Source organism: Schistocerca serialis, chromosome 10, assembly GCF_023864345.2.
Source record: "Schistocerca serialis cubense isolate TAMUIC-IGC-003099 chromosome 10, iqSchSeri2.2, whole genome shotgun sequence".
NCBI lineage: Eukaryota > Metazoa > Arthropoda > Insecta > Orthoptera > Acrididae > Schistocerca > Schistocerca serialis.
The window spans coordinates 77741-104662 of NC_064647.1; positions in this window are offsets into that span (position 1 = coordinate 77741).

Below are 26922 nucleotides of genomic sequence, written 5' to 3' on the forward strand. Positions count from 1 at the left end.
CGGGCACCTTATGGTCGTTCTCCTCTGAGTCTACATTTTCGAATCCGGCGCAAAACTGATATTTAGTTGTAACGCTCAGGGCCTCCTAATGACGATGGAACAAACAAATTGCTTCGAGACTCAATACATCGTCCGCCAGCCGACTTGTCTCCAAGGGGATATTGCTGCCTGGGGCAGTGTGAGTCTAGATTTTCGAATCCGACGCGAAACTGATAGTTAATAGTAACGTTCATGGCCTCCTAATGACGATGGAACAGTCAAATTGTGTCGAAATTCAATACATCGTTCTTGAGCCGACTTGTCTCCAAGGTTCTATTGCTGCCTCGGTCACCTTATGGTCGATCTCCTGTGAGTCTAGATTTTCGAATCCGACGCATAACTGATACTTAATTGTAAAGTTCACGGCCTCCTAATGACGATGGAACACTAAAATTGCTTCGAGATTCAATACATCGTCCTCCACCCGATTTGTCTCAAAGGGTCTATTGCTGCCTCTGGCACCTTATGGTCGTGCTCCTGTGAGTCTAGATTTTCGAATCCGACGCATAACTGATACTTAATTGTAAAGTTCACGGCCTCCTAATAACGATGGAACACTCAAATTTCGTCGAGATTCAATACATCGTCCTCCAGGCGACTTGTCTCCAAGGGTCTATTGTGGCCTCGGGCGCCCTATGTTCATCGTCCTGTGAGTCTAGATTTTCGCATCCGACGCATAACTGATACTTAATTGTAACGTTCACTTCCTCCTAATGACGATGGAACACTCACATTGCGTCGAGATTCAATACATCGTCCTCCAGCCGACTTGTCTCCAAGGGTCTATTGCTGCCTCTGGCACCTTCTGCTGCGTCTCCTGTGAGTCTAGATTTTCGAATCAGACGAAAACTGATGGTTAATTGTAATTTTCAGTGCCTCCTAATGCCGATGGAACACTCAAATTGCGTCGAGATTCAATACATCGTCCTCCAGCCGATCTGTCTCCAAGGGTCTATTGCTGCCTGTGGCACCTAATGGTCGTTCTCCTATGAGTCTAGATTTTCGAATCCGACGCAATACTGATAGTTAATTGTAACGTTCAGGGCCTCCTAATGACGATGGAACACTCAAATTGCGTCGAGATTCAATATATCCTCCTCCAGCCGACTTGTCTCCAAGGTTCTCTTGCTGCCTCCGGCACCTTATGGTCGTTCTCCTCTGAGTCTACATTTTGAATCCGACGAAAAACTGATAGTTAATTGTAACGTTCAGAGCATCCTAATGACGATGGAACACTCAAATTGCGTCGAGATTCAATACATCGTCCTCCAGCCGACTTGTCTCCAAGGGTCTATTGTGGCCTCGGGCACCCTTTGTTCGTCCTCCTGTGAGTCTAGATTATGGAATCCGACGCAAAACTGATAGTTAATTGTAACGTTCAGGGCCTCCTAATGACGATGGAACACTCAAATTGCGTCGAGATTCAATACATCCTCCTCCAGCCGACTTGTCTCCAAGGATCTATTGCTGCCTCGGGCACCTGATGGTCGATCTCCTGTGAGTCTAGATTTTCGAATGCAATGAAAAACTGATAGTTAATTGTAACGTTCAGGGCCTCCTAATGACGATGGAACACTCAAATTGCGTCGAGATTCAATACATCGTCCTCCAGGCGACTTGCATCCAAGCGTCTATTGCTGCCTCCGGCACCTTATGGTCGTTCTCCTCTGAGTCTACATTTTGAATCCGACGAAAAACTGATAGTTAATTGTAACGTTCAGAGCCTCCTAATGACGATGGAACACTCAAATTGCGTCGAGATTCAATACATCGTCCTCCAGCCGACTTGTCTCCAAGGGTCTATTGTGGCCTCGGGCACCCTTTGTTCGTCCTCCTGTGAGTCTAGATTTTCGCATCCGACGCATAACTGATACTTAATAGTAACGTTCACTTCCTCCTAATGACGATGGAAGACTCAAATTGCGTCGAGATTCAATACATCGTCCTCCAGCCGACTTGTCTTCAAGGGGATATTGCTGCCTCGCGCACCATATGGTCCGTCTGCTGTGAGTCTAGATTTTCGAATCCGACGCGTAACTGATAGTTAATTGTAACTTTCAGGGCCTCCTAATGACGATGGAACACTCAGATTGCGTCGCGATTCAATTCATCGTCCTCCAGCCGATTTGTTTCCAAGGGTCTATTGTGGCCTCGGGCGCCCATTGTTCGTCCTCCTGTGAGTCTAGATTTTCGCATCCGACGCATAACTGATACTTAATTGTAACGTTCACTTCCTCCTAATGACGATGGAACACTCAAATTGCGTCGAGATTCAATACATCGTCCTCCAGCCGACTTGTCTCCAAGGGTCTCTTGCTGCCTCTGGCACTTTATGCTCCGTCTCCTGTGAGTCTAGATTTTCGAATCCGACGCAAAACTGATGGTTAATTGTAATGTTTAGTGCCTCCTAATGCCGATGGAACACTCAAATTGCGTTGCGATTCAATACATCGTCCTCCAGCCGATCTGTCTCCAAGGGTCTATTGCTGCCTGTGGCACCTAATGGTCGTTCTCCTGTGAGTCTAGATTTTCGAATCCGACGCAATACTGATAGTTAATTGTAACGTTCAGGGCCTCCTAATGACGATGGAACACTCAACTTGCGTCGAGATTCAATACATCGTCCTCCAGCGAATTGTCTCCAAGGGGATATTGCTGCATCGGGCACCATATGGTCCGTCTCCTGTGAGTCTAGATTTTCGAATCCGACGCGTAACTGATAGTTAATTGTAACTTTCAGGGCCTCCTAATGACGATGGAACACTCAAATTGCGTCACGATTCAATTCATCGTCCTCCAGCCGATTTGTTTCCAAGAATCTATTGTAGCCCCGGGCGCCTTTTGGTCGTTCTTCTGTGAGTCTAGATTATCGAATCCGACGCAAAACTTATAGTTAATTGTAACGTTCACGGCCTCCTAATGACGATGGAACACTCAAATTGCTTCGAGATTCAGTACATCGTCCTCCAGCCGACTTGTCTCCAAGGGTCTATTGCTGACTCTGGCACCTTATGGTCGTGCTCCTTTGAGTCTAGATTTTCGACCCGACGCATTACTGATTCATAATTGTAAAGTTCACGGCCTCCTAATGACGATGGAACACTCAAATTGCGTCGAGATTCAATACATCGTACTCCAGCCGACTTGTCTCCAAGGGTGTATTGTGGCCTCGGGCGCCCATTGTTCGTCCTCCTGTGAGTCTAGATTTTCGAATCCGACGCAATATTGATAGTTAATTGTAACGTTGAGGTCCTCCTAATGACGATGGAACACTCACATTACGTCGAGATTCAATAAAACGTCCTCCAGGCGACTTGTATCCAAGGGTCCATTGCTGCCTCGGGCACCATATGGTCGTTCTCCTCTTAGTCTACATTTTGAATCCGACGAAAAACTGATAGTTAATTGTAACGTTCAGGGCCTGCTTATGACGATGGAACACTCAAATTGCGTCGAGATTCAATACATCGTCCTCCAGCTGACTAGTCCCCAACGGTCTATTGCTGCCTCTGGCACCTTATGCTCCGTCTCCTGTGAGTCTAGATTTTCGAATCTGACGCAAAACTGATGGTTAATTGTAATGTTCAGGGCCTCCTAATGTGTTTGGAACGCTCAAATTGCGTCGCGATTCCATACATCGTCCTCCAGGCGACTTCATCCAAGGGTCTATAGCTGCCTCGGGCACCTTATGGTCGTTCTCCTCTGAGTCTACATTTTGAATCCGACGAAAAACTGATAGTTAATTGTATTGTTCAGAGCCTCCTAATGACGATGGAACACTCAAATTGCGTCGAGATTCAATACATCGTCCTCCAGCCGACTTGTCTCCAAGGGTCTATTGAGGCCTCATGCGCCCTTTGTTCGTCCTCCTGTGAGTCTAGATTTTGGCATCCGACGCATAACTAATACTTAATTGTAACGTTCAGAGCCTCCTAATGACGATGGATCACTCATATTGCGTCGAGATTCAATACGTCGTCCTCCAGCCGACTTATCTCCAAGGGTCTATTGCTGCCTCGGGCACCTTATTGTCGTTCTCCTTTGAGTCTAGATTGTCGAATCCGACGCAATACTCATATTTAATTGTAATGTTCAGTGCCTCCTAATGCCGATGGAACACTCAAATTGCGTCGCGATTCAATACATCGTGCTCCAGCCGATTTGTCTCCAAGGGTCTATTGCTGCCTCGGGCACCTAATGGTCGTTCTCCTGTGAGTCTAGATTTTCGAATCCGACGCAATACTGATAGTTAATTGTAACGTTCAAGGCCTCCTAATGCCGATGGAGCTCTCAAATTGCGTCGCGATTCAATACATCGTCCTCCAGCCGATTTGTCTCCAAGGGGATATTGCTGCCTCGGGCACCATATGGTCCGTCTCCTGTGAGTCCAGATTTTCGTATCCGACGCAAAACTGAAAGTTAATTATAACGTTCAGGGCCTCCTAATCACGATGGAACACTCAAATTGCGTCGCGATTCTATACATCGTCCTCCAGCCGACTTGTTTCCAAGTGTCAATTGTTGCCCCGGGCGCCTTTTGGTCGTTCTCCTGTGAGTCTAGATTATCGAATCCGACGCAAAACTCATAGTGAATTGTAACGTTCACGGCTTTCTAATGACGACGGAACACTCAAATTGCCTCGAGATTCAATACATCGTCCTCCAGCCGACTTGTCACCAAGAGTCTATTGCTGCCACTGGCATCTTATGGTCGTCCACCTGTGAGTCTAGATTTTCGAATCCGACGCGAAACTGATAGTTAATTGTAACGATGAGGGCCTCCTAATGACGATGTTGTTGTTGTTGTTGTCTTCAGTCCCGAGACTGGTTTGATGCAGCTCTCCATGCTACTCTATCCTGTGCAAGCTTTTTCATCTCCCAGTACCTACTGCAACCTACATCCTTCTGAATCTGCTTAGTGTATTCATCTCTTGGTCTCCCTCTACGATTTTTACCCTCCACGCTGCCCTCCAATACTAAATTGGTGATCCCTTGATGCCTCAGAACATGTCCTACCAACCGATCCCTTCTTCTGGTCAAGTTGTGCCACAAACTTCTCTTCTCCCCAATCCTATTCAATACTTCCTCATTAGTTATGTGATCTACCCATCTAATCTTTAGCATTCTTCTGTAGCACCACATTTCGAAAGCTTCTATTCTCTTCTTGTCCAAACTATTTATCGTCCATGTTTCACTTGCATACATGGCTACACTCCATACGAATACTTTCAGAAATGACTTCCTGACACTTAAATCAATACTGGATGTTAACAAATTTCTCTTCTTCAGAAACGATTTCCTTGCCATTGCCAGCCTACATTTTATATCCTCTCTACTTCGACCATCATCAGTTATTTTGCTCCCCAAATAGCAAAACTCCTTTACTACTTTCAGTGCCTCATTTCCTAATCTAATTCCCTCAGCATCACCCGACTTAATTAGACTACATTCCATTATCCTTGTTTTGCTTTTGTTGATGTTCTAATGACGATGTAACGCTCAAATTGCTTCGAGATTCAATACACCGTCCTCCAGCCGACTTGTCTCCAAGGGTCTATTGCTGCCTCGGGCACCTTATGGTCGTTCTCCTCTGAGTCTACATTTTCGAATCCGACGCAAAACTGATATTTAGTTGTAACGTTCAGGGCCTCCTAATGACGATGGAACAAACAAATTGCCTCGAGACTCAATACATCGTCCGCCAGCCTACTTGTCTCCAAGGGGATATTGCTGCCTGGGGCACCTTATGGTCCGTCTCCTGTGAGTCTAGATTTTCGAATCCGACGCAATACTGATAGTTAATTGTAACGTTCAGGGCCTCCTAATGACGATGGAACCCTGAAATTGCGTCGAGATTCAATACATCGTCCTCCAGCCGACTTGTCTCCAAGGGTTTATTGAGGCCTCATGCGCCCTTTGTTCGTCCTCCTGTGAGTCTAGATTTTCGCATCCGACGCATAACTAATACTTAATTGTAACGTTCAGAGCCTCCTAATGACGATGGATCACTCATATCGCGTCGAGATTCAATACGTCGTCCTCCAGCCGACTTATCTCCAAGGGTCTATTGCTGCCTCGGGCACCTTATTGTCGTTCTCCTTTGAGTCTAGATTGTCGAATCCGACGCAATACTCATAGTTAATTGTAATGTTCAGTGCTTCTTATGCCGATGGAACACTCAAATTCCGTCGCGATTCAATACATCGTCCTCCAGCCGATTTGTCTCCAAGGGTCTATTGCTGCCTCGGGCACCTAATGGTCGTTCTCCTGTGAGTCTAGATTTTCGAATCCGACGCAATACTGATAGTTAATTGTAACGTTCAAGGCCTCCTAATGCCGATGGAACTCTCAAATTGCGTCGCGATTCAATACATCGTCCTCCAGCCGATTTGTCTCCAAGGGTCTATTGCTGCCTCGGGCACCTTATGGTCGTTCTCCTCTGAGTCTACATTTTCGAATCCGGCGCAAAACTGATATTTAGTTGTAACGCTCAGGGCCTCCTAATGACGATGGAACAAACAAATTGCTTCGAGACTCAATACATCGTCCGCCAGCCGACTTGTCTCCAAGGGGATATTGCTGCCTGGGGCAGTGTGAGTCTAGATTTTCGAATCCGACGCGAAACTGATAGTTAATAGTAACGTTCATGGCCTCCTAATGACGATGGAACAGTCAAATTGTGTCGAAATTCAATACATCGTCCTTGAGCCGACTTGTCTCCAAGGTTCTATTGCTGCCTCGGTCACCTTATGGTCGATCTCCTGTGAGTCTAGATTTTCGAATCCGACGCATAACTGATACTTAATTGTAAAGTTCACGGCCTCCTAATAACGATGGAACACTAAAATTGCTTCGAGATTCAATACATCGTCCTCCACCCGATTTGTCTCAAAGGGTCTATTGCTGCCTCTGGCACCTTATGGTCGTGCTCCTGTGAGTCTAGATTTTCGAATCCGACGCATAACTGATACTTAATTGTAAAGTTCACGGCCTCCTAATAACGATGGAACACTCAAATTTCGTCGAGATTCAATACATCGTCCTCCAGGCGACTTGTCTCCAAGGGTCTATTGTGGCCTCGGGCGCCCTATGTTCATCGTCCTGTGAGTCTAGATTTTCGCATCCGACGCATAACTGATACTTAATTGTAACGTTCACTTCCTCCTAATGACGATGGAACACTCACATTGCGTCGAGATTCAATACATCGTCCTCCAGCCGACTTGTCTCCAAGGGTCTATTGCTGCCTCTGGCACCTTATGCTCCGTCTCCTGTGAGTCTAGATTTTCGAATCCGACGCAAAACTGATGGTTAATTGTAATTTTCAGTGCCTCCTAATGCCGATGGAACACTCAAATTGCGTCGAGATTCAATACATCGTCCTCCAGCCGATCTGTCTCCAAGGGTCTATTGCTGCCTGTGGCACCTAATGGTCGTTCTCCTGTGAGTCTAGATTTTCGAATCCGACGCAATACTGATAGTTAATTGTAACGTTCAGGGCCTCCTAATGACGATGGAACACTCAAATTGCGTCGAGATTCAATATATCCTCCTCCAGCCGACTTGTCTCCAAGGTTCTCTTGCTGCCTCCGGCACCTTATGGTCGTTCTCCTCTGAGTCTACATTTTGAATCCGACGAAAAACTGATAGTTAATTGTAACGTTCAGAGCATCCTAATGACGATGGAACACTCAAATTGCGTCGAGATTCAATACATCGTCCTCCAGCCGACTTGTCTCCAAGGGTCTATTGTGGCCTCGGGCACCCTTTGTTCGTCCTCCTGTGAGACTAGATTATGGAATCCGACGCAAAACTGATAGTTAATTGTAACGTTCAGGGCCTCCTAATGACGATGGAACACTCAAATTGCGTCGAGATTCAATACATCCTCCTCCAGCCGACTTGTCTCCAAGGATCTATTGCTGCCTCGGGCACCTGTTGGTCGATCTCCTGTGAGTCTAGATTTTCGAATGCAATGAAAAACTGATAGTTAATTGTAACGTTCAGGGCCTCCTAATGACGATGGAACACTCAATTGCGTCGAGATTCAATACATCGTCCTCCAGCCGACTTGTCTTCAAGGGGATATTGCTGCCTCGCGCACCATATGGTCCGTCTGCTGTGAGTCTAGATTTTCGAATCCGACGCGTAACTGATAGTTAATTGTAATTTTCAGGGCCTCCTAATGACGATGGAACACTCAAATTGCGTCGCGATTTAATTCATCGTCCTCCAGCTGATTTGTTTCCAAGGGTCTATTGTGGCCTCGGGCGCCCATTGTTCGTCCTCCTGTGAGTCTAGATTTTCGCATCCGACGCATAACTGATACTTAATTGTAACGTTCACTTCCTCCTAATGACGATGAAACACTCAAATTGCGTCGAGATTCAATACATCGTCCTCCAGCCGACTTGTCTCCAAGGGTCTATTGCTGCCTCTGGCACCTTATGCTCCGTCTCCTGTGAGTCTAGATTTTCGAATCCGACGCAAAACTGATGGTTAATTGTAATGTTCAGTGCCTCCTAATGCCGATGGAACACTCAAATTGCGTTGCGATTCAATACATCGTCCTCCAGCCGATCTGTCTCCAAGGGTCTATTGCTGCCTGTGGCACCTAATGGTCGTTCTCCTGTGAGTCTAGATTTTCGAATCCGACGCAATACTGATAGTTAATTGTAACGTTCAGGGCCTCCTAATGACGATGGAACACTCAAATTGCGTCGAGATTCAATACATCCTCCTCCAGCCGACTTGTCTCCAAGGAACACTCACATTACGTCGAGATTCAATACATCGTCCTCCAGGCGACTTGTATCCAAGGGTCTATTGCTGCCTCGGGCACCTTATGGTCGATCTCCTCTTAGTCTACATTTTGATTCTATTGCTGCCTCGGGCACCTTATGGTCGATCTCCTGTGAGTCTAGAATTTCGAATGCAATGAAAAAATGATAGTTAATTGTAACGTTCAGGGCCTCCTAATGACGATGGAACACTCACATTACGTCGAGATTCAATACATCGTCCTCCAGGCGACTTGTATCCAAGGGTCTATTGCTGCCTCGGGCACCTTATGGTCGTTCTCCTCTTAGTCTACATTTTGAATCCGACGAAAAACTGATGGTTAATTGTAACGTTCAGGGCCTGCTTATGGCGATGGAACACACAAATTGCGTCGCCATTCAATACATCGTCCGCCAGCCGACTAGTCTCCAAGGGTATATTGCTGCCTATGGCACCTTATGCTCCGTCTCCTGTGAGTCTAGATTTTCGAATCCGACGCAAAACTGATGGTTAATTGTAATGTTCAGCGCCTCCTAATGTGTTTGGAACACTCAAATTGCGTCGCGATTCAATACATCGTCCTCCAGCCGACTTGTCTCCATGGTTCTATTGCTGCCTCGGGCACCTTATGGTCGATCTCCTGTGAGTCTAGATTTTCGAATCCAATGAAAAACTGATAGTTAATTGTAACTTTCAGGGCCTCCTAATGACGATGGAACACTCAACTTGCGTCGAGATTCAATACATCGTCCTCCAGCGAATTGTCTCCAAGGGGATATTGCTGCATCGGGCATCATATGGTCCGTCTCCTGTGAGTCTAGATTTTCGAATCCGACGCGTAACTGATAGTTAATTGTAACTTTCAGGGCCTCCTAATGACGATGGAACACTCAAATTGCGTCGCGATTCAATTCATCGTCCTCCCGCCGATTTGTTTCCAAGAGTCTATTGTAGCCCCGGGCGCTTTTTGGTCGTTCTTCTGTGAGTCTAGAATATCGAATCCGACGCAAAACTTATAGTTAATTGTAGCGTTCACGGCCTCCTAATGACGATGGAACACTCAAATTGCTTCGAGATTCAGTACATCGTCCTCCAGCCGACTTGTCTCCAAGGGTCTATTGCTGACTCTGGCACCTTATGGTCTTGCTCCTGTGAGTGTAGATTTTCGAATCCGACGCATAACTGATTCTTAATTGTAAAGTTCACGGCCTCCTAATGACGATGGAACACTCATATTGGGTCGAGATTCAATACGTCGTCCTCCAGCCGACTTATCTCCAAGGGTCTATTGCTGCCTCGGGCACCTTATTGTCGTTCTCCTTTGAGTCTAGATTGTCGAATCCGATGCAATACTCATAGTTAATTGTAATGTTCAGTGCCTCCTAATGCCGATGGAACACTCAAATTCCGTCGCGATTCAATACATCGTCCTCCAGCCGATTTGTCTCCAAGGGTCTATTGCTGCCTCGGGCACCTAATGGTCGTTCTCCTGTGAGTCTAGATTTTCGAATCCGACGCAATACTGATAGTTAATTGTAACGTTCAAGGCCTCCTAATGACGATGTAATACTCAATTTGCGTCGAGATTCAATACATCATCCTCCAGCCGACTTGTCTCCAAGGGGATATTGCTGCCTCGGGCACCATATGGTCCGTCTCCTGTGAGTCCAGATTTTCGAATCCGACGCAAAACTGAAAGTTAATTATAACGTTCAGGGCCTCCTAATCATGATGGAACACTCAAATTGCGTCGCGATCCTATACATCGTCCTCCAGCCGACTTGTAGCCAAGGGTCTATTGCTGCCACTGGCATCTTATAGTCGTCCTCCTGTGAGTCTAGATTTTCGAATCCGACGCGAAACTGATAGTTAATTGTAACGTTCAGGGCCTCCTAATGACGATGGAACAAACAAATTGCTTCGAGACTCAATACATCGTCCGCCAGCCTACTTGTCTCCAAGGGGATATTGCTGCCTGGGGCACCTTAAGGTCCGTCTCCTGTGAGTCTAGATTTTCGAATCCGACGCAATACTGATAGTTAATTGTAACGTTCAGGGCCTCCTAATGACGATGGAACAATCAAATTGCTTCGAGATTCAATACATCGTCCTCCAGCCGACTTGTCTCCAAGAATATATTGCTGCCTCGGGCACCATATGGTCCGTCTCCTGTGAGTCTAGATTTTCGAATCCGACGCGAAACTGATAGTTAATTGTAACTTTCAGGGCCTCCTAATGACGGTGGAACACTCAAATTGCGTCGCGATTCAATTCATCGTCCTCCAGCCGATTTGTTTCCAAGAGTCTATTGTAGCCCCGGGCGCCTTTTGGTCGTTCTCCTGTGAGTCTAGATTATCGAATCCGACGCAAAATTTATAGTTAATTGCAACGTTCACGGCCTCCTAATGACGATGGAACACACAAATTGCTTCGAGATTCAGTACATCGTCCTCCAGCCGACTTGTCTCCAAGGGTCTATTGCTGACTCTCGCACCTTATGGTCGATCTCCTGTGAGTCTAGATTTCCGAATCCAATGAAAAACTGATAGTTAATTGTAACTTTCAGGTTCTCCTAATGACGATGGAACACTCAACTTGCCTCGAGATTCAATACATCGTCCTCCAGCGAATTGTCTCCAAGGGGATATTGCTGCATCGGGCACCATATGGTCCGTCTCCTGTGAGTCTAGATTTTCGAATCCGACGCATAACTGATTCTTAATTGTAAAGTTCACGGCCTCCTAATGACGATGGAACACTCAAATTGCGTCGAGATTCAATACATCGTCCTCCAGCCGACTTGTCTCCAAGGGTCTATTGTGGCCTCGGGCGCCCATTGTTCGTCCTCCTGTGAGTCTAGATTTTCGCATCCGACGTATGACTGATACTTAATTGTAACGTTCACTTCCTCCTAAAGACGATGGAACACTCAAATTGCGTCGAGATTCAATACATCGTCCTCCAGCCGACTTGTCTCCAAGGGTCTATTGCTGCCTCTGGCACCTTATGCTCCGTCTCCTGTGAGTCTAGATTTTCGAATCCGACGCAAAACTGATGGTTAATTGAAATGTTCAGTGCCTCCTAATGCCGATGGAACACTCAAATTACGTCGCGATTCAATACATCGTCCTCCAGCCGACTTGTCTCCAAGGGTCTATTGCTGACTCGGCACCTTATGGTCGTGCTCCTGTGAGTCTAGATTTTCGAATCCGACGCATAACTGATACTTAATTGTAACGTTCACGGCCTCATAATGACGATGGAACACTCAAATTGCGTCGAGATTCAATACGTCGTCCTCCACCCGACTAGTCTCCATGGTATATTGCTGCCTTTGGCACCTTATGCTCGGTCTCCTGTGAGTCTACATTTTCGAATCCGACGCGAAACTGATGGTTAAATGTAATGTTCAGCGCCTCCTAATGTGTTTGGAACACTCAAATTGCGTCGCGATTCAATACATCGTCCTCCAGCCGACTTGTCTCCAAGGTTCTATTGCTGCCTCGGGCAGCTTATGGTCGATCTCCTGTGAGTCTAGATTTCCGAATCCAATGAAAAACTGATAGTTAATTGTAACTTTCAGGGCCTCCTAATGACGATGGAACACTCAACTTGCCTCGAGATTCAATACATCGTCCTCCGGCCGATTTGTTTCCAAGAGTCTATTGTAGCCCCGGGCGCCTTTAGGTCGTCCATCTGTGAGTCTAGATTATCGAATCCGACGCAAAACTTATAATTAATTGTAACGTTCACGGCCTCCTAATGACGATGGAACACTCAAATTGCTTCGAGATTCAGTACATCGTCCTCCAGCCGACTTGTCTCCAAGGGTCTATTGCTGACTCTCGCACCTTATGGTCGATCTCCTGTGAGTCTAGATTTCTTAATGCAATGAAAAACTGATAGTTAATTGTAACTTTCAGGGCCTCCTAATGACGATGGAACACTCAACTTGCCTCGACATTCAATACATCGTCCTCCAGCGAATTGTCTCCAAGGGGATATTGCTGCATCGGGCACCATATGGTCCGTCTCCTGTGAGTCTAGATTTTCGAATCCGACGCATAACTGATTCTTAATTGTAAAGTTCACGGCCTCCTAATGACGATGGAACACTCAAATTGCGTCGAGATTCAATACATCGTCCTCAAGCCGACTTGTCTCCAAGGGTCTATTGTGGCCTCGGGCGCCCATTGTTCGTCCTCCTGTGAGTCTAGATTTTCGCATCCGACGTATGACTGATACTTAATTGTAACGTTCACTTCCTCCTAAAGACGATGGAACACTCAAATTGCGTCGAGATTCAATACATCGTCCTCCAGCCGACTTGTCTCCAAGGGTCTATTGCTGCCTCTGGCACCTTATGCTCCGTCTCCTGTGAGTCTAGATTTTCGAATCCGACGCAAAACTGATGGTTAATTGTAATGTTCAGTGCCTCCTAATGCCGATGGAACACTCAAAGTGCGTCGCGATTCAATACATCGTCCTCCAGCCGATTTGTCTCCATGGGTCTATTGCTGCCTGTGGCACCTAATGGTCGTTTTCCTGTGAGTCTAGATTTTCGAATCCGACGCGTAACTGATAGTTTATTGTAACTTTCAGGGCCTCCTAATGACGATGGAACACTCAGATTAAGTCGCGATTCAATTCATCGTCCTCCAGCCGATTTGTACCCAAGGGTCTATTGTGGCCTCGGGCGCCCATTGTTCGTCCTCCTGTGAGTCTAGAATTTCGCATCCGACCCATAACTGATACTTAATTGTAACGTTCACTTCCTCCTAATGACGATGGAACATTCAAATTGCGTCGAGATTCAATACATCGTCCTCCAGCCGACTTGTCTCCAAGGGTCTATTGCTGCATCTGGCACCTTATGCTCCGTCTCCTGTGATTCTAGATTTTCGAATCGGACGCAAAACTGATGGTTAATTGTAATCTTCAGTGCCTCCTAATGCTGATGGAACACTCAAATTGCGTTGCGATTCAATACATCGTCCTCCAGCCGATCTGTCTCCAAGGGTCTATAGCTGCCTGTGGCACCTAATGGTCGTTCTCCTGTGAGTCTAGATTTTCGAATCCGACGCAATACTGATAGTTAATTGTAACGTTCAGGGCCTCCTAATGACGATGGAACACTCAAATTGCGTCGAGATTCAATACATCCTCCTCCAGCCGACTTGTCTCCAAGGATCTATTGCTGCCTCGGGCACCTTATGGTCGATCTCCTGTGAGTCTAGATTTTCGAATGCAATGAAAAACTGATAGTTAATTGTAACGTTCAGGGCCTGCTTATGGCGATGGAACACTCAAATTGCGTCGACATTCAATACATCGTCCTCCAGCCGACTAGTCTCCAAGGGTCTATTGCTGCCTCTGGCACCTTATGCTCCGTCTCCTGTGAGTTTAGATTTTCGAATCCGACGCAAAACTGATGGTTAATTGTAATGTTCAGCGCCTCCTAATGCGGATGGAACACTCAAATTGCGTCGCAGTTCAATACATCGTCCTCCAGCCGACTTATCTCCAAGGGTATATTGTTTCCTCGGGCGCCCTTTCGTCGTCCTCTTGTGAGTCTAGATTTTCGAATCCGACGCATAACTGATAGTTAATTGTAACGTTCACGGCCTCCTAATGACAATGGAGCACTCAAATTGCGTTGAAATTCAATACATCGTCCTCCACCCGACTAGTCTCCATGGTATATTGCTGCCTCTGGCACCTTATGCTCGGTCTCCTGTGAGTCTACATTTTCGAATCCGACGCGAAACTGATGGTTAAATGTAATGTTCAGCGCCTCCTAATGACGATGGAACACTCAACTTGCGTCGAGATTCAATACATCGTCCTCCAGCGAATTGTCTCCAAGGGGATATTGCTGCATCGGGTACCATATGGTCCGTCTCCTGCGAGTCTAGATTTTCGAATCCGACGCGTAACTGATAGTAATTGGAACTTTCAGGGCCTCCTAATGACGATGGAACACTCAAATTGCGTCGCGATTCAATTCATCGTCCTCCAGCCGATTTGTTTCCAAGAGTCTATTGTAGCCCCGGGCGCCTTTTGGTCGTTCTTCTGTGAGTCTAGATTATCGAATCCGACGCAAAACTTATAGTTAATTGTAACGTTCACGGCCTCCTAATGACGTTGGAACACTCAAATTGCTTCGAGATTCAGTACATCGTCCTCCAGCCGACTTGTCTCCAAGGGTCTATTGCTGACTCTGGCACCTTATGGTCGTGCTCCTGTGAGTCTAGATTTTCGAATCCGACGTATGACTGATACTTAATTGTAACGTTCACTTCCTCCTAATGACGATGGAACACTCAAATTGCGTCGAGATTCAATACATCGTCCTCCAGCCGACTTGTCTCCAAGGGTCTATTGTGGCCTCGGGCGCCCATTGTTCGTCCTCCTGTGAGTCTAGATTTTCGCATCCGACGTATGACTGATACTTAATTGTAACGTTCACTTCCTCCTAATGACGATGGAACACTCAAATTGCGTCGAGATTCAATACATCGTCCTCCAGCCGACTTGTCTCCAAGGTTCTATTGCTGCCTCTGGCACCTTATGCTCCGTCTCCTGTGAGTCTAGATTTTCGAATCCGACGCAAAACTGATGGTTAATTGTAATGTTCAGTGCCTCCTAATGCCGATGGAACACTCAAATTGCGTCGCGTTTCAATACATCGTCCTCCAGCCGATTTGTCTCCATGGGTCTATTGCTGCCAGTAGCACCTAATGGTCGTTTTCATGTGAGTCTAGATTTTCGAATCCGAGGCAATACTGATAGTTAATTGTAACGTTCAGGGCCTCCTAATGACGATGGAACACTCAAATTGCGTCGAGATTTAACAAATCGTCCTCCAGCCGACTTGTCTCCAAGGGGATAATGCTGCCTCGGGCACCATATGGTCCGTCTCCTGCGAGTCTAGATTTTCAATCCGACGCGAAACTGATACTTAATTGTAACTTTCAGGGCCTCCTAATAACGATGGAACACTCAAATTGCGTCGCGATCAATTCATCGTCCTCCAGCCGATTTGTTTCCAAGAGTCTATTGTAGCCCCGAGCGCCTTTTGGTCGTTCTCCTTATCGAATCCGACGCAAAACTGATAGTTAATTCTAACGTTCGGGGCCTCCTAAAGACGATGGAACACTCAAATTGCCTCGAGATTCAATACATCGTCCTCCAGCCGACTTGTCACCAAGGGTCTATTGCTGCCACTGGCATCTTATGGTCGTCCACCTGTGAGTCTAGATTTTCGAATCCGACGCGAAACTGATAGTTAATTGTAACGATGAGGGCCTCCTAATGACGATGTAACGCTCAAATTGCTTCGAGATTCAATGCATCGTCCTCCAGCCGACTTGTCTCCAAGGGTCTATTGCTGCCTCGGGCACCTTATGGTCGTTCTCCTCTGAGTCTACATTTTCGAATCCGACGCAAAACTGATATTTAGTTGTAACGTTCAGGGCCTCCTAATGACGATGGAACCCTGAAATTGCGTCGAGATTCAATACATCGTCCTCCAGCCGACTTGTCTCCAAGGGGATATTGCTGCCTCGGCCACCATATGGTCCGTCTCCTGTGAGTCTAAATTTTCGAATCCGACGCGAAACTTATAGTTAATTGTAACTTTCAGGGCCACCTAATGACGGTGGAACACTCAAATTGCGTCGCGATTCAATTCATCGTCCTCCAGCCGATTTGTTTCCAAGAGTCTATTGTAGCCCCGGGCGCCTTTTGGTCGTTCTCCTGTGAGTCTAGATTTTCGAATCCGACGCTAAACTGACAGTTAATTGTAACGTTCAGGGCCTCCTAATGACGATGGAACACTCAAATTGCGTCGAGATTCAATACATCGTCCTCCAGGCGACTTCATCCAAGGGTCTATTGCTGCCTCGGGCACCTTATGGTCGTTCTCCTCTTAGTCTACATTTTGAATCCGACGAAAAACTGATAGTTAATTGTAACGTTCAGAGCCTCCTAATGACGATGGATCACTCATATTGCGTCGAGATTCAATACGTCGTCCTCCAGCCGACTTATCTCCAAGGGTCAATTGCTGCCTCGGGCACCTTATTGTCGTTCTCCTTTGCGTCTAGATTGTCGAATCCGACGCAAAACTCATAGTTAATTGTAATGCTCACTGCCTCCTAATGCCGATGGAACACTCAAATTGCGTCGCGATTCAATACATCGTCCTCCAGCCGATTTGCCTCCCAGGGTCTTTTGCTGCCTGTGGCACCTAATGGTCGTTCTCCTGTGAGTCTAGATTTTCGAATCCGACGCAATACTGATAGTTAATTGTAACGTTCAAGGCCTCCTAATGACGATGTAACACTCAATTTGCGTCGAGATTCAATACATCATCCTCCAGCCGACTTGTCTCCAAGGGGATATTGCTGCCTCGGGCACCATATGGTCCGTCTCCTGTGAGTCCAGATTTTCGAATCCGACTCAAAACTGAAAATTAATTATAACGTTCAGGGCTTCCTAATCACGATGGATCACTCAAATTGCGTCGCGATTCTATACATCGTCCTCCAGCCGATTTGTTTCCAAGAGTCTATTGTAGCCCCGGGCGCCTTTTGGTCGTTCTCCTGTGAGTCTAGATTATCGAATCCGACGCAAAATTTATAGTTAATTGCAACGTTCACGGCCTCCTAATGACGATGGAACACACAAATTGCTTCGACATTCAGTACATCGTCCTCCAGCCGACTTGTCTCCAAGGGTCTATTGCTGACTCGGCACCTTATGGTCGTGCTCCTGTGAGTCTAGATTTTCGAATCCGACGCATAACTGATACTTAATTGTAACGTTCACGGGCTTCTAATGACGATGGAACACTCAAATTGCGTGGAGATTCAATACGTCGTCCTCCACCCGACTAGTCTCCATGGTATATTGCTGCCTCTGGCACCTTATGCTCGGTCTCCTGTGAGTCTACATTTTCGAATCCGACGCGAAACTGATGGTTAAATGTAATGTTCAGCGCCTCCTAATGTGTTTGGAACACTCAAATTGCGTCGCGATTCAATACATCGTCCTCCAGCCGACTTGTCTCCAAGGTTCTATTGCTGCCTCGGGCACCTTATGGTCGATCTCCTCTGAGTCTAGATTTCCGAATCCAATGAAAAACTGATAGTTAATTGTAACTTTCAGGGCCTCCTAATGCCGATGGAACACTCAAATTGCGTCGCGATTCAATACATCGTCCTCCAGCCGATTTGTCTCCATGGGTCTATTGCTGCCTGTGGCACCTAATGGTCGTTTTCCTGTGAGTCTAGATTTTCGAATCCGACGCAATACTGATAGTTAATTGTAACGTTCAGGGCCTCCTAATGACGATGGAACACTCAAATTGCGTCGAGATTTAACAAATCGTCCTCCTGCCGACTTGTCTCCAAGGGGATAATGCTGCCTCGGGCACCATATGGTCCGTCTCCTGCGAGTCTAGATTTTCAATCCGACGCGAAACTGATACTTAATTGTAACTTTCAGGGCCTCCTAATGACGATGGAACACTCAAATTGCGTAGCGATCAATTCATCGTCCTCCAGCCGATTTGTTTCCAAGAGTCTATTGTAGCCCCGAGCGCCTTTTGGGCGTTCTCCTTATCGAATCCGACGCAAAACTGATAGTTAATTCTAACGTTCGGGGCCTCCTAAAGACGATGGAACACTCAAATTGCTTCAAGATTCAATACATCGTCCTCCAGCCGACTTGTCTCCAAGGGTCTATTGCTGCCTCGGGCACCTTATGGTCATTCTCCTCTGAGTCTACATTTTCGAATCCGACGCAAAACTGATAGTTAATTGTAACGTTCAGGGCCTCCAAATGACGATGGAACACTCAAATTGCGTCGAGATTCAATACATTGTCCTCCAGCCGACTTGTCTCCAAGGGCCTATTGTGGCCTCGGTCGCCCTTTGTTCGTCCTCCTGTGAGTCTAGATTTTCGAATCCGACGCATAACTGATACTTAATTGTAACGTTCACGGCCTCCTAATGACGATGGGACACTCAAATAGCTTCGCGATTCAATACATCGTCCTCCAGGCGACTTCATCCAAGGGTCTATTGCTGCCTCGGGCACCTTATGGTAGTTCTCCTCTGAGTCTACATTTTGAAGCCGACGAAAAACTGATAGTTAATTGTAACGTTCAGAGCCACCTAATGACGATGGAACACTCAAATTGCGTCGAGATTCAATACATCGTCCTCCAGCCGACTTGTCTCCAAGGGTCTATTGAGGCCTCATGCGCCCTTTGTTCGTCCTCCTTGAGTCTAGATTTTCGCATCCGACGCATAACTAATACTTAATTGTAACGTTCAGAGCCTCCTAATGACGATGGATCACTCATATTGCGTCGAGATTCAATACGTCGTCCTCCAGACGACTTATCTCCAAGGGTCTATTGCTGCCTCGGGCACCTTATTGTCGTTCTTCTTTGAGTCTAGATTGTCGAATCCGACGCAATACTCATAGTTAATTGTAATGTTCAGTGCCTCCTAATGCCGATGGAACACTCAAATACCGTCGCGATTCAATACATCGTCCTCCAGCCGATTTGTCTCCAAGGGTCTATTGCTGCCTCGGGCACCTAATGGTCGTTCTCCTGTGAGTCTAGATTTTCAAATCCGACGCAATAATGATAGTTAATTGTAACGTTCAAGGCCTCCTAATGCCGATGGAACACTCAAATTGCGTCGCGATTCAATACATCGTCCTCCAGCCGATTTGTCTCCAAGGGGATATTGCTGCCTCGGGCACCATATGGTCCGTCTCCTGTGAGTCCAGATTTTCGAATCAGACGCAAAACTGAAAGTTAATTATAACGTTCAGGGCCTCCTAATCACGATGGAACACTCAAATTGCGTCGCGATTCTATACATCGTCCTCCAGCCGTCTTGTTTCCAAGGGTCTATTGTTGCCCCGGGCGCCTTTTGGTCGTTCTCCTGTGAGTCTAGATTATCGAATCCGACGCAAAACTCAAAGTGAATTGTAACGTTCACGGCCTTCTAATGACGATGGAACACTCAAATTGCCTCGAGATTCAATACATCGTCCTCCAGCCGACTTGTCACCAAGGGTCTATTGCTGCCACTGGCATCTTATGGTCGTCCACCTGTGAGTCTAGAATTTCGATTCCGACGCGAAACTGATAGTTAATTGTAACGATGAGGGCCTCCTAATGACGATGTAACGCTCAAATTGCTTCGAGATTCAATACATCGTCCTCCAGCCGACTTGTCTCCAAGGGTCTATTGCTGCCTCGGGTACCTTATGGTAGTTCTCCTCTGAGTCTACATTTTCGAATCCGACGCAAAACTGATATTAAGTTGTAACGTTCAGGGCCTCCTAATGACGATGGAACAAACAAATTGCTTCGAGACTCAATACATCGTCCGCCAGCCTACTTGTCTCCAAGGGGATATTGCTGCCTGGGGCACCTTATGGTCCGTCTCCTGTGAGTCTAGATTTCCGAATCCGACGCAATACTGATAGTTAATTGTAACGTTCAGGGCCTCCTAATGACGATGGAACAAACAAATTGCTTCGAGACTCAATACATCGTCCGCCAGCCTACTTGTCTCCAAGGGGATATTGCTGCCTGGGGCACCTTATGGTCCGTCTCCTATGAGTCTAGATTTCCGAATCCGACGCGAAACTGATAGTTAATTGTAACTTTCAGGGCCTCCTAATGACGGTGGAACACTCAAATTGCGTCGCGATTCAATTCATCGTCCTCCAGCCGATTTGTTTCCAAGAGTCTATTGTAGCCCCGGGCGCCTTTTGGTCGTTCTCCTGTGAGTCTAGATTTTCGAATCCGACGCGAAACTGACAGTTAATTGTAACGTTCAGGGCCTCCTAATGACGATGGAACACTCAAATTGCGTCGAGATTCAATACATCGTCCTTCCGGGTGACTTCATCCAAGGGTCTATTGCTGCCTCGGGCACCTTATGGTCGTTCTCCTCTGAGTCTACATTTGGAATCCGACGATAAACTGATAGTTAACTGTAACGTTCAGAGCCTCCTAATGACGATGGATCACTCATATTGCGTCGAGATCCAATACGTCGTCCTCCAGCCGACTTATCTCCAAGGATCAACTGCTGCCTCGGGCACCTTATTGTCGTTCTCCTTTGAGTCTAGATTGTCGAGTCCGACGCAAAACTCATAGTTAATTGTAATGCTCACTGCCTCCTAATGCCGATGGAACACTCAAAATGCGCGCGATTCAATACATCGTCCTCCAGCCGATTTGTCTCCAAGGGTCTATTGCTGCCTGTGGCACCTAATGGTCGTTCTCCTGTGAGTCTAGATTTTCGAATCCGACGCAATACTGATAGTTAATTGTAACGTTCAAGGCCTCCTAATGACGATGTAACACTCAATTTGCGTCGAGATTCAATACATCATCCTCCAGCCGACTTGTCTCCAAGGGGATATTGCTGCCTCGGGCACCATATGGTCCGTCTCCTGTGAGTCCAGATTTTCGAATCCGACTCAAAACTGAAAGTTAATTATAACGTTGAGGGCCTCCTAATCACGATGGAACACTCAAATTGCGTCGCGAATCTATACATCGTCCTCCAGCCGACTTGTAGCCAAGGGTCTATTGCTGACTGTGGCACCTAATGGTCGTTCTCCTGTGAGTCTAGATTTTCGAATCCGACGCGAAACTGATAGTTAATTGTAACGTTCAACGCCTCCTAATGACGATGGAACAAACAAATTGCTTCGAGACTCAATACATCGTCCGCCAGCCTACTTGTCTCCAAGGGGATATTGCTGCCTGGGGCACCTTATGGTCCGTCTCCTGTGAGTCTAGATATCCGAATCCGACGCAATACTGATAGTTAATTGTAACGTTCAGGGCCTCCTAATGACGATGGAACAATCAAATTGCTTCGAGATTCAATACATCGTCCTCCAACCGACTTGTCACCAAGAGGATATTGCTGCCTCGGGCACCATATGGTCCGTCTCCTGTGAGTCTAGATTTTCGAATCCGACGCAATACTGATAGTTAATTGTAACTTTCAGGGCCTCCTAATGACGGTGGAACACTCAAATTGCGTCGCGATTCAATGCATCGTCCTCCAGGCGACTTCATCCAAGGGTCTATTGCTGCCTCGGGCACCTTATGGTCGATCTCCTCTGAAACTACATTTTGAATCCGACGAAAAACTGATATTAATTGTAACGTTCAGAGCCTCCTAATGACGATGGAACACTCAAATTGCGTCGCGATTCAATACATCGTCCTCCTGCCGATTTGTTTCCAAGAGTCTATTGTAGCCCCGGGCGCCTTTTGGTCGTTCTCCTGTGAGTCTAGATTATCGAATCCGACGCAAAATTTATAGTTAATTGCAACTTTCACGGCCTCCTAATGACGATGGAACACTCAAATTGCTTCGAGATTCAGTACATCGTCCTCCAGCCGACTTGTCTCCAAGTGTCTATTGCTGACTCGGAACCTTATGGTCGTGCTCCTGTGAGTCTAGATTTTCGAATCCGACGCATAACTGATACTTAATTGTAACGTTCAGGGCCTCCTAATGACGATGGAACACTCAAATTGCGTCGAGATTCAATACGTCGTCCTCCAGCCGACTTATCTCCAAGGGTCTATTGCTGCCTGTGGCACCTAATGATCGTTTTCCTGTGAGTCTAGATTTTCGAATCCGACGCAAAACTGATAGTTAATTGTAACGATCAGGGCCTCCTATTGATGATGGAACACTATCATTGCGTCGAGATTCAATACATCGTCCTTCAGCCGACTTGTCTCCAAGGGTCTATTGCTGCCTCGGGCACCATATCGTCGTTCTCCTGTGACTCTAAATTTTCGAATCCGACGCAAAACTGATAGTTAATTGTAACGTTCAGGGCCTCCTAATGACGATGGAACACACAAATTGCGTCGAGATTCAATGCATCGTCCTCCAGGCGACTTCATCCAAGGGTCTATTGCTGCCTCGGGCACCTTATGGTCGATCTCCTCTGAAACTACATTTTGAATCCGACGAAAAACTGATATTAATTGTAACGTTCACAGCCTCCTAATGACGATGGAACACTCAAATTGCGTCGCGATTCAATACATCGTCCTCCTGCCGATTTGTCTCCAAGGGTTTACTGCTGCCTGTGGCACCTAATGGTCGTTCTCCTGTGAGTCTAGATTTTCGAATCCGACGCAATACTGATAGTTAATTGTAACGTTCAAGGTCTCCTAATGACGATGTAACACTCAATTTGCGTCGAGATTCAATTCATCATCCTCCAGCCGACTTGCCTCCAAGGGGATATTGCTGCCTCGGGCACCGTAAAGTCCGTCTCCTGTGAGTCCAGATTTTCGAAACCGACGCAAAACTGAAAGTTAATTATAACGTTCAGGGCCTCCTAATCACGATGGAACACACAAATTGTGTCGCGATTCTATACATCGTCCTCCAGCCGACTTGTTTCCAAGGGTCTATTGTTGCCCCGGGCGCCTTTTGGTCGTTCTCCTGAGAGTATAGATTATCGAATCCGACGCAAAACTCATAGTTAATTGTAACGTTCACGGCCTTCTAATGACGATGGAACACTCAAATTGCCTCGAGATTCAATACATCGTCTTCCAGCCGACTTGTCTCCAAGGGTCTATTGCTGCCACTGGCATCTTATGGTCGTCCTCCTGTGAGTCTAGATTTTCGAATCCGACGCGAAACTGATAGTTAATTGTAACGATGAGGGCCTCCTAATGACGATGGAACACTCAAATTGCTTCGAGATTCAATACATCGTCCTCCAGCCGACTTGTCTCCAAGGGTCTATTGCTGCCTCGGGCACCTTATGTTCGTTCTCCTCTGAGTCTACATTTTCGAATCCGACGCAAAACTGATATTTAGTTGTAACGTTCAGGGCCTCCTAATGACGATGGAACAAACAAATTGCTTCGAGACTCAATACATCGTCCGCCAGCCGACTTGTCTCCAAGGGGATATTGCTGCCTGGGGAACCTTATGGTCCGTCTCCTGTGAGTCTAGATTTTCGAATCCGACGCAATACTGATAGTTAAGTGTAACGTTCAGGGCCTCCTAATGACGATGGAACACTCAAATTGCGTCGAGATTCAATACATCGTCCTCCAGGCGGCTTCATCCAAGGGTCTATTGCTGCCTCGGGCATCTTATGGTCGTTCTCCTCTGAGTCTACATTTTGAATCCGACGAAAAACTGATAGTTAATTGTAACGTTCAGAGCCTCCTAATGACGATGCATCACTCATATTGCGTCGAGATTCAATACGTCGTCCTCCAGCCGACTTATCTCCAAGGGTCAATTGCTGCCTCGGGCACCTTATTGTCGTTCTCCTTTGCGTCTAGATTGTCGAATCCGACGCAAAACTCATAGTTAATTGTAATGCTCACTGCCTCCTAATGCCGATGGAACACTCAAATTGCGTCGCGATTCAATACATCGTCCTCCAGCCGATTTGCCTCCAAGGGTCTTTTGCTGCCTGTGGCACCTAATGGTCGTTCTCCTGTGAGTCTAGATTTTCGAATCCGACGCAATACTGATAGTTAATTGTAACGTTCAAGGCCTCCTAATGACGATGTAACACTCAATTTGCGTCGAGATTCAATACATCATCCTCCAGCCGACTTGTCTCCAAGGGGATATTGCTGCCTCGGGCACCATATGGTCCGTCTCCTGTGAGTCCAGATTTTCGAATCCGACGCAAAACTGAAAGTTAATTATAACGTTCAGGGCCTCCTAATCACGATGGATCACTCAAATTGCGTCGCGATTCTATACATCGTCCTCCAGCCGACTTGTAGCCTAGGGTCTATTGCTGCCACTGGCATCTTATGTTCGTTCTCCTGTGAGTCTAGATTTTCGAATCCGACGCGAAACTGATAGTTAATTGTAACGTTCAGGGCCTCCTAAAGACGATGGAACAAACAAATTGCTTCGAGACTCAATACATTGCCCGCCAGCCTACTTGTCTCCAAGGGGATATTGCTGCCTGGGGCACCTTAAGGTCCGTCTCCTGTGAGTAGATTTTCGAATCCGACGCAATACTGATAGTTAATTGTAACGTTCAGGGCCTCCTAATGACGATGGAACAATCAAATTGCTTCGAGATTCAATACATCGTCCTCCAGCCGACTTGTCTCCAAGAGGATATTGCTGCCTCGGGCACCATATGGTCCGTCTCCTGTGAGTCTAGATTTTCGAATCCGACGCGAAACTGATAGTTAATTGTAACTTTCAGGGCCTCCTAATGACGGTGGAACACTAAAATTGCGTCGCGATTCAATTCATCGTCCTCCAGCCGATTTGTTTCCAAGAGTCTATTGTAGCCCCGGGCGCCTTTTGGTCGTTCTCCTGTGAGTCTAGATTATCGAATCCGACGCAAAATTTATAGTTAATTGCAACGTTCACGGCCTCCTAATGACGATGGAACACACAAATTGCTTCGACATTCAGTACATCGTCCTCCAGCCGACTTGTCTCCAAGGGTCTATTGCTGACTCGGCACCTTATGGTCGTGCTCCTGTGAGTCTAGATTTTCGAATCCGACGCATAACTGATACTTAATTGTAACGTTCACGGCCTCCTAATGACGATGGAACACTCAAATTGCGTCGAGATTCAATACGTCGTCCTCCACCCGACTAGTCTCCATGGTATATTGCTGCCTCTGGCACCTTATGCTCGGTCTCCTGTGAGTCTACATTTTCGAATCCGACGCGAAACTGATGGTTAAATGTAATGTTCAGCGCCTCCTAATGTGTTTGGAACACTCAAATTGCGTCGCGATTCAATACATCGTCCTCCAGCCGACTTGTCTCCAAGGTTCTATTGCTGCCTCGGGCACCTTATGGTCGATCTCCTCTGAGTCTAGATTTCCGAATCCAATGAAAAACTGATAGTTAATTGTAACTTTCAGGGCCTCCTAATGCCGATGGAACACTCAAATTGCGTCGCGATTCAATACATCGTCCTCCAGCCGATTTGTCTCCATGGGTCTATTGCTGCCTGTGGCACCTAATGGTCGTTTTCCTGTGAGTCTAGATTTTCGAATCCGACGCAATACTGATAGTTAATTGTAACGTTCAGGGCCTCCTAATGACGATGGAACACTCAAATTGCGTCGAGATTTAACAAATCGTCCTCCTGCCGACTTGTCTCCAAGGGGATAATGCTGCCTCGGGCACCATATGGTCCGTCTCCTGCGAGTCTAGATTTTCAATCCGACGCGAAACTGATACTTAATTGTAACTTTCAGGGCCTCCTAATGACGATGGAACACTCAAATTGCGTCGCGATCAATTCATCGTCCTCCAGCCGATTTGTTTCCAAGAGTCTATTGTAGCCCCGAGCGCCTTTTGGTCGTTCTCCTTATCGAATCCGACGCAAAACTGATTGTTAATTCTAACGTTCGGGGCCTCCTAAAGACGATGGAACACTCAAATTGCATCAAGATTCAATACATCGTCCTCCAGCCGACTTGTCTCCAAGGGTCTATTGCTGCCTCGGGCACCTTATGGTCATTCTCCTCTGAGTCTACATTTTCGAATCCGACGCAAAACTGATAGTTAATTGTAACGTTCAGGGCCTCCAAATGACGATGGAACACTCAAATTGCGTCGAGATTCAATACATCGTCCTCCAGCCGACTTGTCTCCAAGGGCCTATTGTGGCCTCGGTCGCCCTTTGTTCGTCCTCCTGTGAGTCTAGATTTTCGAATCCGACGCATAACTGATACTTAATTGTAACGTTCACGGCCTCCTAATGACGATGGGACACTCAAATAGCTTCGCGATTCAATACATCGTCCTCCAGGCGACTTCATCCAAGGGCCTATTGCTGCCTCGGGCACCTTATGGTAGTTCTCCTCTGAGTCTACATTTTGAATCCGACGAAAAACTGATAGTTAATTGTAACGTTCAGAGCCTCCTAATGACGATGGAACACTCAAATTGCGTCGAGATTCAATACATCGTCCTCCAGCCGACTTGTCTCCAAGGGTCTATTGAGGCCTCATGCGCCCTTTGTTCGTCCTCCTTGAGTCTAGATTTTCGCATCCGAC